Source organism: Lepisosteus oculatus, chromosome 5 (assembly GCF_040954835.1).
Source record: "Lepisosteus oculatus isolate fLepOcu1 chromosome 5, fLepOcu1.hap2, whole genome shotgun sequence".
Taxonomy (NCBI): Eukaryota; Metazoa; Chordata; class Actinopteri; order Semionotiformes; family Lepisosteidae; genus Lepisosteus; species Lepisosteus oculatus.
This window is the reverse complement of record NC_090700.1, coordinates 3250465-3263075: the sequence shown is the minus strand read 5'-3', so window position 1 is coordinate 3263075 and position 12611 is coordinate 3250465. Positions and strand designations below refer to the sequence as shown.

General features: G+C 37.3%; 1 protein-coding gene across 4 annotated transcripts in view; it reads right to left on the bottom strand.

Annotated features, from left to right (window-relative positions):
- Positions 1–12611, bottom strand: part of lsamp (limbic system associated membrane protein) — a 628552-nt gene that overhangs the window by 192761 nt on the left and 423180 nt on the right. The gene's annotated exons all lie outside the window — the stretch shown is intronic.

Genomic DNA, 12611 nt, shown 5'->3' with positions numbered 1-12611 from the left:
TCCCTGATCAAGCATATCACATTAATTATCCTAGGAGAGTAAAAAAAAAAACACTAGCTGGTGACCATTAAGGAGTAGTGGATAGGCCTCTGCGTGACTGCAGGTTCAAGTCCCAGGTGTGGAACAGCAAGGCACTTCACTCAGATCATATTAGGAAAATGCCCAGCTGTAAAACCTACACCTGTAGGTACAGTAGCTTTGGGTACAAATGGCAACCAAACTGCAGGGTTTGTAGGGAGATTAATAAGTTATTTAACTTACAATGATAAAACATCTTGTTCTGGATCCAAAAAATGAAGAAAAAAAACAAAGTATTTAAACAGCTTCAAGAACGATCTTAATACAGACATAGACCCAACAGTTTTAAGATGGAACCGTTATACAGTATATGTATATGGTATATAGTGCCCTGTGACCTTCCTAACTCTTAACCCTTTAATCCTCTTAAAATCAGACACCATGGATTTATTTGCTCTAACTTGTCTGGTTTCCACTTGGGTGGCATGAATTTGCATTACACTAATTGCTTTCAAATAATTTTTGCTGTTTCAAATACAGAGGAGAACACAGCCCCACTGATTCTCATGACTTACTGCCTTGAGGGGAGGCAAACCATTAAGCCTCAAAACCCTAGAGATTTATTTTTCTCCTTTGGGTTTTTTTTGTTTTTCTCTCTTCCATGCCTAATGGCTACTCTGTCGACTCTGATGTACTTGTACTGATTAATGATATGTGAAAACGCTCTCAAATGCTCTGTGGCAATTGGTTGCAAAGGGCAGTATACCAAATAAAAACTGAATTGAAAAAATCACCACTACAAACCAACGTAGCTAAAGTAACTACAATTAGTGATCTTCTGAGATGAACACTACAGAAAATGTACCTTCTGTTTTTGGGTCCTAATAGCCCTCACAGACAAAGATTTAAAAAACGGATCTATTTTCAGATGATTTAGAGCAATATTAAAGATTAATCAAATTTCTTTAGTACATCAGGATTTGAATTACATCCAAAAACAGTTTCTCAAAATTTGATATTTTAATAGAATATAAAAGCCCTTCAAGTTAGACTTTGCAAATACAAAGGAGCTTGTAAATGACGAGCCAACCACTACATGACCCAAATCCACAGTAAACGTTCTCTTCTATTTGTAGGACATCAGACGGAAACAAACACAAGCCCTCTCAGTAATGGAGGTTTGTATAAATGGGTCTCACATCTGTTGACTGGCGGATTACGGAAAATAATCCATCTTGTGTCGATTGACCTATATAACCTTCTTTATTCACTTAAAATCACTGCCGTTAACTAAAAAAAAAAACTGAAATGTAATGGGAAAGAACAGCCATCCAAATGAATAAAACTAATCTGGGTTTGGCTCAACCGGTCTAAACTGGGAATATATCCACCTAATTTAACATTAAGGCAATTAATTGTATCATCTAAAAGCAAGGTTTGTAACAGGTTTCATTGGTTCAATGGAATAAAGTGATGTGGCAGTGAGTCTAACACAGCTGGAGATTTTAGTATACATTGGGTAAATATAAAAGGGCATTAATTCAAAAACTTGTTAGTATTCTAACTATAAAAACAAATTAATGTGTATTAATGTGGCAAAACTATCATGAAAAGACAGCTTTACTTGCAATTATAAAACCTAGGAATTAGCTGCCAATGTACAGTAAAATAATTTTCAATTACCTTCTGTCATATTTTGCTTTTAAAACTTACTGTATATGTACTCCAAGTAATTAATATGATTAATCAGACCTACCAAAAATCAGATGGATTTTATGACAAGTGCTAGGACTTTAAAGAAGTACTAAAACAAAACTGGAACTCAAGATGTCTGTGTTGAATGAGAACCATGCCCAATAAAAATTCTGACTTAACTTAAACATTAATTATCTGTTGAGAATTTTAGATGAGGTAACCAAGATGAGGCTAACACACGGCACTGAAGAAAAAAAAAACACTTTCTTAAATAACAATCAAATCAATACAGCCCCACTCCCACTAAAGACATGAAAATACTGTAACACAGATGATGTGCAGTTCACATCGGAAGTGCATTCCAGTCAAAACACAAATTGATTTCAAAATCCTCCACTAGACTGTGATAGGATTATCTAGTGATTGTATTAGCAACGTGTGCCCCCAATCTCCCAGTGCCATTTTCTGGGCCATGTCACCATGTGATGTCCCTCCCTGTACAACAACATTGATCATAAGAGTCTTACAATTCACTGGTCCCAAGAAAAGCAGGTTCCAGCCCTCAAGCTGTACATGCAACGTTTTACTGGAGCCTGCAGCGTCCCAGATAAAGGAGACAGTGTTTTTAAGGGTTTATTTGGCATTAGTGGAATTAAGAAGAAATTTAAAAAACGCACGATCATCGATATAATCTGATTTCTTTTTTATTTCAAAAGCTTTTGGCCTGTTCCCCAATACAGAACAGTTTAGTGCATAAGCAAGTGAAATATGGATTTGTTCTTTAACCCGCTTGCCTCATGGAGTAATAGCCTTGCCATGAGGATGAGTCCATCAGAACCCCTCATTATGGTGGGGTGAGCCGAGAAGCTGTTGCACACGCGATGAGCAATAACCGAAAGTAACCAAGCATGTGAACAGGAGTGGCTTGAGCCAGCTGGGCCATAGTAAGACTGATGCTGATAGCAGAAACACCCAGCAGTCATTAGAATGTATGAGAGCATATATCTAATTAAGAAGTATTATTATTTTTTATTACTATTATTGCTTTGACAATAGCTTTTAACAAGTTACTGTACAGTTTTATTGTGGTTTGAAATGCACTCATCAGTGCTGATTCTTTCTAACCCCGAAATATGAAAATAGCTCTGCAGTTCCCCTTTAACTGAAATATTAATTTGTTGTCCAGTTCACCTAGGGTTATGCAGATTACTTCAGTTTCTATGTTCATTGACTTCAAACATTAATTTAACAAAACAGAAAATAAGTTATGTTACTGTATATAAATATAAAATGCTTTCATGTATATTCAATTACACCACAATCTGTTATTTTCAAACCCACACGTGCCTTATAGAACGATTAATAAATAAAAATGGTCAAAATAAGCCTTGAAATATATTTTTTTTCAGCTACAATATTATGTTAAATAAAAATCTATAAACGAGTGTAATATCATTTGATACAAAAGTATGAAGTACTAATTACATCAGAAAACAGCTGAATTCTCCATTTACGTGCATGTATACTGTTCGAAACTATAATTTAAGAATTCCAATGTATAACGTGTTGCCTACACTTAATTACGACATGTTTTCATTATTTTACAAGAAACCCCTTTCAACATAGTCTCTGGAGTGTTTTAGTGCAATTAACTCCACATATAGGAATTGCCCTCTGTTGAAATGTTATTAAAATGTACTGAATACTTGTACTGTTATGTCTGCCTGTTGTTCCAGTCTGCCCTATCTGGTATAGCAGTCAGTTGTGTATGACCTTATTAGCAACTAAGTTGTACTTGGGTACTATTACTATTGTCCACCAAGCTCTATTAAATCAGTTGCAAGGAGGATGTGGGTTTAGCGTTAGTATTTGGCATTGCACACAATTAAAGGAGATTTTTAAAAATGTTATATTATCAATTGCTGATTTTTCATAAATGTATTTATGAAATAACTGCAATCTTTGCAGTCTCATTTATTTTATATCAGATCACATATGAAGTTTCTAATGTGCAACTATTATTATTTTCTATTATTCAAACAAGATACAGAACTACAGTACATGCACGTTTCCTTAGACCACTGTGTAGGTCTTTCACATAGAGCTAGCTAACTGCAACAGATGCGGTTATAAAAAAACAAAAACTGGGTAATCTAAAGAGAATGTCTTAGATTTGAGAAGTAAGAATTAAGAATTAAGTCCCAAAAATGTATTTTGGAAACAAACAGTTTTAAAAAAACTTTACTGATTTTATTACCTAATAAAATTTTCGAACATCTCCAAGCCCTCAATTATCCAGGTTTCAGCTGTCTTTAAATCATAACAGAGTTTGAAAATATCTTCTAGCTATTCTGTCTACATTAATAATGATAGATGAGTGCTGTAAACAGAAAGGGCACCAGAGTGACTCAGCCGACCAAGCAATTGCAAGACGTTTAGTTTGAGTTTTTCAGCCTAAGCATCGCTAGTTATTGCTTGCGTCATCTCACAACCCAGAAACCATCAGTGCAGGCTCTCTCAGCTTTCTGGCAAACAGACTTCTATGGTTTACCAAGCATTTGCAGGCTTGTAGTTACATCAGCGAGATAGTTTCCTCTCCTCCAATCAAGGCAAACTCTCCAGCCAGCCATTGCGGAGCTTGTAACATTTAAAATGATGATTGACTCTTCAAGTTGGTGTCAGTATGGTGTACGTATCGGACTCCGTTTCTTCCATGTGGTTGCAGGAGCCACTGCTTGTAGTGAATGTTAAAATATTCATCATCTAGTTCAATCAAATGGGAGGGCTTTTAAAATAAGAGCTTCGAGGATTGTCACTCGAGCAGATGTAGCTAGCACTTGAAATGCATGAAATCCTGAGCTTCTGATTTATTTCAGAGAGTGAGGGTCTGGATATGGAATTAACAGTCAAACAGCAGCAGAGGGAATCAGAGATGCTGAGCATTATGCAGTCCAGACAGAGCTGAAGAAGAGATGGTGGGCTTAGATGGCAGAGCATAGCTATAGTGCAGTGACTACTTTGGTAGGAGCATTCAACAAAGTCTTGTCCATACATCTCTCATCTTTCCTTAAAAGGGAGGAGCAGAATAGCAAATGTACACTGATGCAACTAAAATGAAAGCTGGGAAATGGTGGTCCAGAGACCTGTGTTTATGTTACAGTATAAAGGTAATGATTGGTAGGGATTTGTGGTGTGGTCAACTTCCAGAACTTTCATTATGAAGTCCATCTGGTGTACTGACAGTAATCGTAGGAAAAACAAGAATTTGCTGCTGTTAAAAATTAAATCTAAACCACAATCAGGAAAATAAAAACAGCTTCTTCTTTAAATAAAGATCATTCTTGATGAGCAACATGGTTTCTTACAATTTAAGCATTTCATCTACACAATCATGTTTCCAAGTCTTCCCTGGAGAAGCTTTCTATTAAAACACCGGGCTATTGTGTTACTTGGAATTAGGGATTCTACATTTTTCTGTAACTATAAACTTAAAAGGTTCACAAATAACCATGGACACTTTATGCTGAAGTTTAAGACCTGCTTTCCAGGATGAACTTATTACTGTTTCAGAAAATTGCCTTTTTCCTGCCCTGTGGGTTCACATTTAATTATATAAGTTGTTAGAAGACATAAGGATAATGACGTCAAAAATTGTGAACATAGTGATTTGTTCTTGAGCAATTAATGAAATTGATTAATTCGGAGAAATGATTAGCAGGGGTTAAGGATCAGAGAATCAAAACTGTCATAGAATAAAAATGGTGTTCTACATGAACACTATTTAAAATATTAAACTTCATTATCAGTATGTTAGCTTATCTCCTGGCTGTCCCTGGTCAAAACTAACATTTATTACCTTGGTTTTTCTCTGAAATACTTTTATATGATTATTTTGCAAAGAACTCCTTCATCACTTTTACAACTACAGTTAACCTTTTAAACGTCCTGTGAATTAGAACATGAATTTGGGGCAGCCCTGCGGGCATGGTAGATAACTCTGCTGCCTCACAACACTTGCATCTTTCACCAGATGCTCAGGTCCTGGCTAGATTAAATGGTGTCTGTAAACTGGCCCTGTCTGTGTGTATGCCCTGCACTAGACTGGTGCTCCTTCCAGCCATCGACCAAAGCTTTTGGGAAACTCTCTGTGTTGTTGCAAACTAGTAGAAATAAGCAGCTTACTGCTAATGCATGGATGAAAAGAAAGAAAATGAATTATTTAAAGTGATTTTTAAACACCCATTGGCTCTTTTTCTTCAGGGCTTTGCCGTTAGATGTACAATAGCTTAATTTAGTCAAATAAGATTTTAAATTAAATCCCCAGTTCTTTTCTCCCAGACTAAATGTAAAATAAAAAGCAGAAGCAAACCAATTAGAAGAACACAGCACAGAAAGTGATAAAATAAAAGTGTACATGCTGGCTATTTCAAATCATAAGATGCTGACTCACATTTAAAAAACTTTGAACTTGACTTCAAAATGATCAGAAAATCTGTGCTCAGCATATTCTGTTTCAAATTCAACTTCTTAGAGCAATCTATTAAAAAAAGAAAGGCTATCCACTACTGTTTTATCTGTCAAACTGCCCTGCACTGAATAGTACCAACAGTCATAGCTTTGCTTTTGAGGTAAAATAAGGGCTATTTTTTTACTAAAAAAGAAAGATGAAGATCTGTTATCTCTGCTTTTCAAGAGATTTTCCTGACAATCTCTTGAGTTTAAAATCTTATATTACCTGAATGAGCACATTCCCTGGGCTGGTCTGGTTTCATTCATACCAGACAGCCTATCAGGGGATATGGAAAGTGACAATTAAACATTTTTAATGCTTTTCATTTTAATGCTTTTCAGAGCTTTTTTGTTTTTGTTGCAAGTTAATTTGGTGCAAATAAACTAGTATTTTCATACACTACCAACATGTATATGATAATTGCACTTAAAAAGCTTAGTGCAATCTCTTTCATCAGTCTCAAAGGAGACTTTGTTTTGCAACTCTAACTGGAGTCTAAATTAATATTAATGGCAAACATCTCTTTTTATGTGAACAAATACAGTTTAATTTTAATGATTTTTATATCTGATTAGTATAAACAAGTTTGTATAATATATTATGAGGAAAAATATTTATAATTATTTACATTTGCCTATAACACTGCATTGATGTAGGTCTGTCATTTAGATTTTCCCTGTTATGAAGTTCCACAATTATCAGTTAATACTGTACTGTACATCATGTATTCTGATTTTGATTCTGATTCTGCAGCTGTTATTTAATCAAAGATTCCCAACTTATTCATTAATTTCAGGGTTTATTTTTTTCATACAAAACAGAATACTGTCAAAATGCAAATTAAGAAAAAAGCTGCATTTTCAAAAATATCAATATCTTATTTGGGGAAAAAAAACAAAATCAAGAAACTGGTGTTTGATTAGGCATATTACTCCAAAGCAAAAAATAATGCAATAGCCAATAAATACAGTATTTTACTTTTTTATTTAAAGAATATTAATTTTGTTAAGTAAGGTCATGGGTGGCACAGTGGTCAGCAGAGGCCCTGAGATCAATTCTGGACCTGGGCTACTGTCTGTGTGGAGTTTGTATGTTCTCTCTACATCCACAAGGTTTTCCTCCCAATGCTCCAGTTTCTTGCCAAAGGCCAAGTTAACTTGGTAGGTTGACTGGCCTCTGGGAAAACTGGCCCTGGTGTGCGTCGCGGTGTGCCCTGTGGTGGACTGGCGTCCCATCCAAGGTGTACCCCGCCTCGAGTCTGTTGCTTGCCAAGATAGACTCTGGCTGCCCAGTGACCCTGAACTGGATGAAGAGGAATGGATAAATACATGGAAAGTCCACGAATGCAGTTGCTTGTGTTCAGCTCCACACTACACACAGAGACCTATAAACTGCAAGCTGGGGTATTTAAAAGTCGAACACACCGATGACAAATGCTCTCTTCCCAGAGACACTGCAACAACCCCCAGCTGCACACCTGGTCTGCCGCGTGTCAGAACTGGGACTGAGCCATATTCCATATTTAGATTTTTAACCTACAGTATGTTAGCATTAATTTTTTAAAAAAGTTAACAATTGGGCATATACTGTATGCCACTGTGACTTAATTTTCCCCCTCTGGTAAGTGCAGAGTGACATCAATGAACCATCTGTCAGTTTTACTTCACATTACGCTGCCAAATTACTTCTGATACAGATCAAGGGCATATGCTTTGAAGCTATTGTGCACCACAGAAATCAACACTGTAGATTAATTAAGACTCCAACACCACTCAATTGTACAGACCTACATTAAACTCTACTACCTATTTACAGTATACTGTACACTTGCAATGTACATCCTATAAACTAATCTTCTCTGCATTGCCTATATCACTTTTATTCTGTATATTCAGCCAGAATTGAAAATTTCTCATTAAATATGGCACATGAAAACATAAACCAAAGAGGTAGTCAAAAGAGAAACTCTGCGTTTTTGATAAAATGCAATTATAATTCTTTTTTATTGCTGGCAGCAACTAAATTAATAATTCTATATATTTACAGGATCTACTACTTTTTATTCCAAAGGGTAAGGAAGTCCTTTGTCAACCACTAAAGTGCTGCGCCCACCTCAGTGACATGAGGCAGCCACTGTGCCCCTGCAGGCCCTCACAGAGCAGACCAGGTGAAGAAGGGACACATTGCTTCTTTGACTGAAGGTAGGATACAGTAGATTGCTCAAACACAAGAATTTGGAGTTTAAGCAGGACACTGGCTTTAACACCCCAATGCAAGACCTTAATGTCTCACCCAAAGGAAGACACCTCCTCTAGCAGAGACTCCACTCACCATACAGAGACAGTGGTTTGGAAATTCCTGTCCAGAGAGAAGAATGCTACCTTCTGATCAACCACACCACTTACTTCATCAACCTGATTTACCTCAGAGGTCTCCAAGCATAGTACTCACCAGACCTAGGCTTGCACAGCTTCAGAGATCTCATTAGATCAGGCTAGAATGTGGTGATACTGGTGTATTTCTGGTGTACAGAAAAGCACCAGAGCCATCTGTCACAAGGAACAGAAGAGAGCTAAACTCAGAATGAATCTTCAAGTGTCTAGAGATCACTAGAGAAATAGTATTCTAGAGAAATCTAGAGAAATAATATTCTCTGTAGAAACTTAGTAGGGAGCGCAAAGAGGCAGCGCAATCACAGCAAAAGATGGTAGTCAGGTCCTAGTGAAGTATTTATGATCAGAAGCAGCCATGCCCAATTCAAGGGTGAGCTCATGAGGTCTTGTGTATGGTTTGGCAATGAAGCCCACATGTCTCCGAATCCAAGCACTCATCGTAGCTTTGCATAACCCAGGTGTCTGGAGAAACTGAGCGGAGACACAGTAATATCAGTGATCCCTGCCAACACCCTTCACAGTTAAGAAGGGAAACTGGCACTAACACCAACAAGTCCCACCAACATCAATTATGAAGATTAAAAATGACACAGATGGGACATTTTTATTTGCTCATCGAGATTTTCATAACGGACTGGGGAGTATGCTTCCCATAGAAGGCATAAACTGACCTGTACTGTTCTTAGAAAATGCAGAAAGTTTTAAGAAGAAGGTAAGGCTAAAACGATCTAAGACACCAGTGACACCTAATCAAGAATATTATGCCCAGATAATTAAAAAAGGATAATGCTCATGCACTGAGCCAAAGAGAACACCATATTCCTAAAACGGTACACAGTAAGTATGCTAGCCTGCTTTTAAATTCGATATTTTTGGTGCATACAAAACACTGTAATGAAATGTTCACTTTATAATTGTTTTATTTAAGCCTAATTTGACACCTGTTAATTGCTTTCTCTGTCTGACTGGAGGGTGGGGAACTTATCCATTTAAAGTGATGACTGTTGATTAATTAGTCATTTGTTTTCTCCATATTAAATGGTTTTAATCTTAAAACTAAAGCTGCCTCTAATCTATTTAGTCACAATGGGAGAGAAATGTATCTTCATAGCCTTTTGGCATGCTCTCTTACATTAGTTAAAAAATAGAAGAAGAAAATTATTAAATCAAATGCTTGCATTTTCTGAATATATTTAATTTGCAAGTCTTAATATGCTGTGGCAGTACTATTCATTTTAAAAGGTGAAGAACACACTTTAAATTGTTAAGTGCTTGCGTTTTAGATAGTTAACAGGTCTAAATAAGCAATTTGACATGAACCCTTTGGATTAAAAGGCTGGTGTTTTATTATGAAGATGTGAGAGCAGGGAGCTGCATCAACATGCGAGCTGCAGAGGAAAAAGTAGAGGCTAATTCTGTGCTGATAAGACAAATAAAAGAGTAAATCAAACATATCTATTATTTAGCATTTTGTGAGCAAGACATTTTAAACTAAAGTAAGATTGTCTCACTGTACATGAATGTGATTGAAGTTTAAATCAATTCTCTTTGCCTGCAACAAAGCTAACTTAAAAGTGCAAATTTTAAAATCCAGGAGGATGTAGCCAAAGGCAACCCCAAAAGCACATCCCTTCAACATGAGAAGACAGACCAGGGTGTACGGAAACACAACACAGAAGCAGTTAGAACACAGAAGAGGAGGCGCTTCTAAGGACGGACTAAAGTACTACGGAAGAAACCACTGCAGCATATTACAGAAGCTAACTCTCCAGGACTCTTTCAAAACAGCGGGATAAGGTTCAAGGATTTATAAAATACAAGCAACCATATGGACAAGATGAGCTAACTGACCTGTTCACTTTTGCCAACTTCATGTTTCTAGTCCCCTGCCAGTATTTCTACATCATAAGAGAAGAATGACAATAGAGGAAGGGCTAAAGGCCGGATGCAAACATTGCATCACTAAATTGCAGCCACTCATCTCCTTATCTGCCTTGATCAAACACTGTGCTTTAGGACCTGAATCTCTCGCACTGTTCTTTTCTTCTGCAGAATCTTTCTGCTGTTATAACCACTATCTATTCCCTCTATCACAACAGGCCACTAAAAAGAGTTTATCAGTATTCAAGCAGAATACAAGTAGTTTTGCAACTGAAACATAATATGACCTTTCTCTAGAACTGAAGACCTCATGCAGATTTTATCTTCTGCAATGTGTAGTTTTAATCCCATAACGTACACACTGCATCCTTAACTTTGATGTTTATTTTTGCGGACATTTAGTTTTCTTTCAGGAAACAAAGGGAGGATTTCCACATTAAAGTAAAAGCGCACATTTACCTTATCATATACTGTAACAGAATTATTTTTTATGCATGTTACTTAAATAAGCACAGAGCGATTCAGACTCAAGGTGTGTCCTGGGTAATAAGCGTGCAAGAAGGAAATCCAGTCCTCAACTCAGTTAAGCGATATTTGTGGTGCACTGAACTGACTTGTAACTTTAACTTTAACAAGATTATTCAGGCAGTGTGTGTGTGTGTAGGAATCACACTGCACAAATAATGTTTGAGTAACTTCTATAATGACCGAGAGGCAAAGATTAGGGGTCAAGGAAACCAGGTTCAGAGTTAAGGAAACAGAGCAATTGCAAATTCACTTGGATCTACTGACAAAACTGGACAATCTGTCAAATTGTAAGCATCTTGGAATGACCCCTGGGCATGAACTGCCACTGACCCCAGACTTTGAAATGTTGGCTCTCGAGGAAAACTGTCTGGAACATGTTTATGTTAGTTCTTGTTTTTATGCATGTTTCTGCCACATGAAAGAGACAATGAACATCCCAATGCAGCCCATCTCAAAATCCACACCATCTTCCAAAAATAATGAGCACCTCCATACCCTTGGTGATCCTTCAACAAGGTGATTTAAAGAAAAAAAGTCTCGTTCAGAGGAAAGGCTATATCTAAGCCTGATCAATTCTGTTTGAACCATCCATTCCATTAATGCACACAGTAACATGATCCAAACATCATCTACCCAGGTCTGATAGCTTCCTCTTGTTTGCCACCTATAATGTGTTCAGATTGATGTCTGACATACAGTAGTAATGACCAAAGCCATGCCCTTTCATTGTTGTGTATTCTGGTATCAAGGTTAAGTACAAAAAAACTGACGTTAATGTTGTGCATGGATTATGATGGCATAATGCTATGGCTATAGCTGTACCAACTATCAAGCACCATGATGTCTGGTTTTCTAGGGTAAATATCTACTACAAAGCACATGTGGCATTAAGCATTATAAACCTGAAGTGCACTACTAAATGGCTGTAGCTTAAGAGTGCTTCCAAACTCTGGTGCTGGCAAACACCATGACCTCTGGAGTTTATTCCAAATGAGCTCTGAATCAGAAACCAGCCAATCCCTTCAATTGAACTTCTGGCTTGATTTGACTTTTTCGACCCATTTTTTCTGCGCTCACTCTTTGGTTTCAGAAATGCCCCCGAGGTCTCACGTGGTCACTGTGTCGAAGTGGACTGAAAACCAAGAACAGGTCACACTTTTTTACCCGACTGGCCATAGGAGTGTGGAACAAGCAAACCCAGTCACGTTGTTGAAGTCGATACCCTGGTTTCTTGTAAGAAACGGCTGGATGAGATACTTGACACTATTAACTTCGAACTACCAAATGGACGGGCCAGATATTTTGTATGGTCTATTTTCTTTTGGAACCTGTATTTTTTACGCACACCCCAGTGTTGGTGTAGATGTTTTGAACAAATTCAGCAAACAGAGCTCTCTGCACTCCTTTTCTCGCGCATTCAGTGGTTTCTCTGTTTTTTTTCTCTCTTAACAGCTCTCAACAGGCAACCAATTAAGGATGTCTTGGCACAGGTGGGTATCAAAACCATCGCACCAAAATAAAAAGCAACTCGGTGCACTGCTGAGGGGTCCAATTACTTACAACATGCATTAGGCCAGATGTGAGCC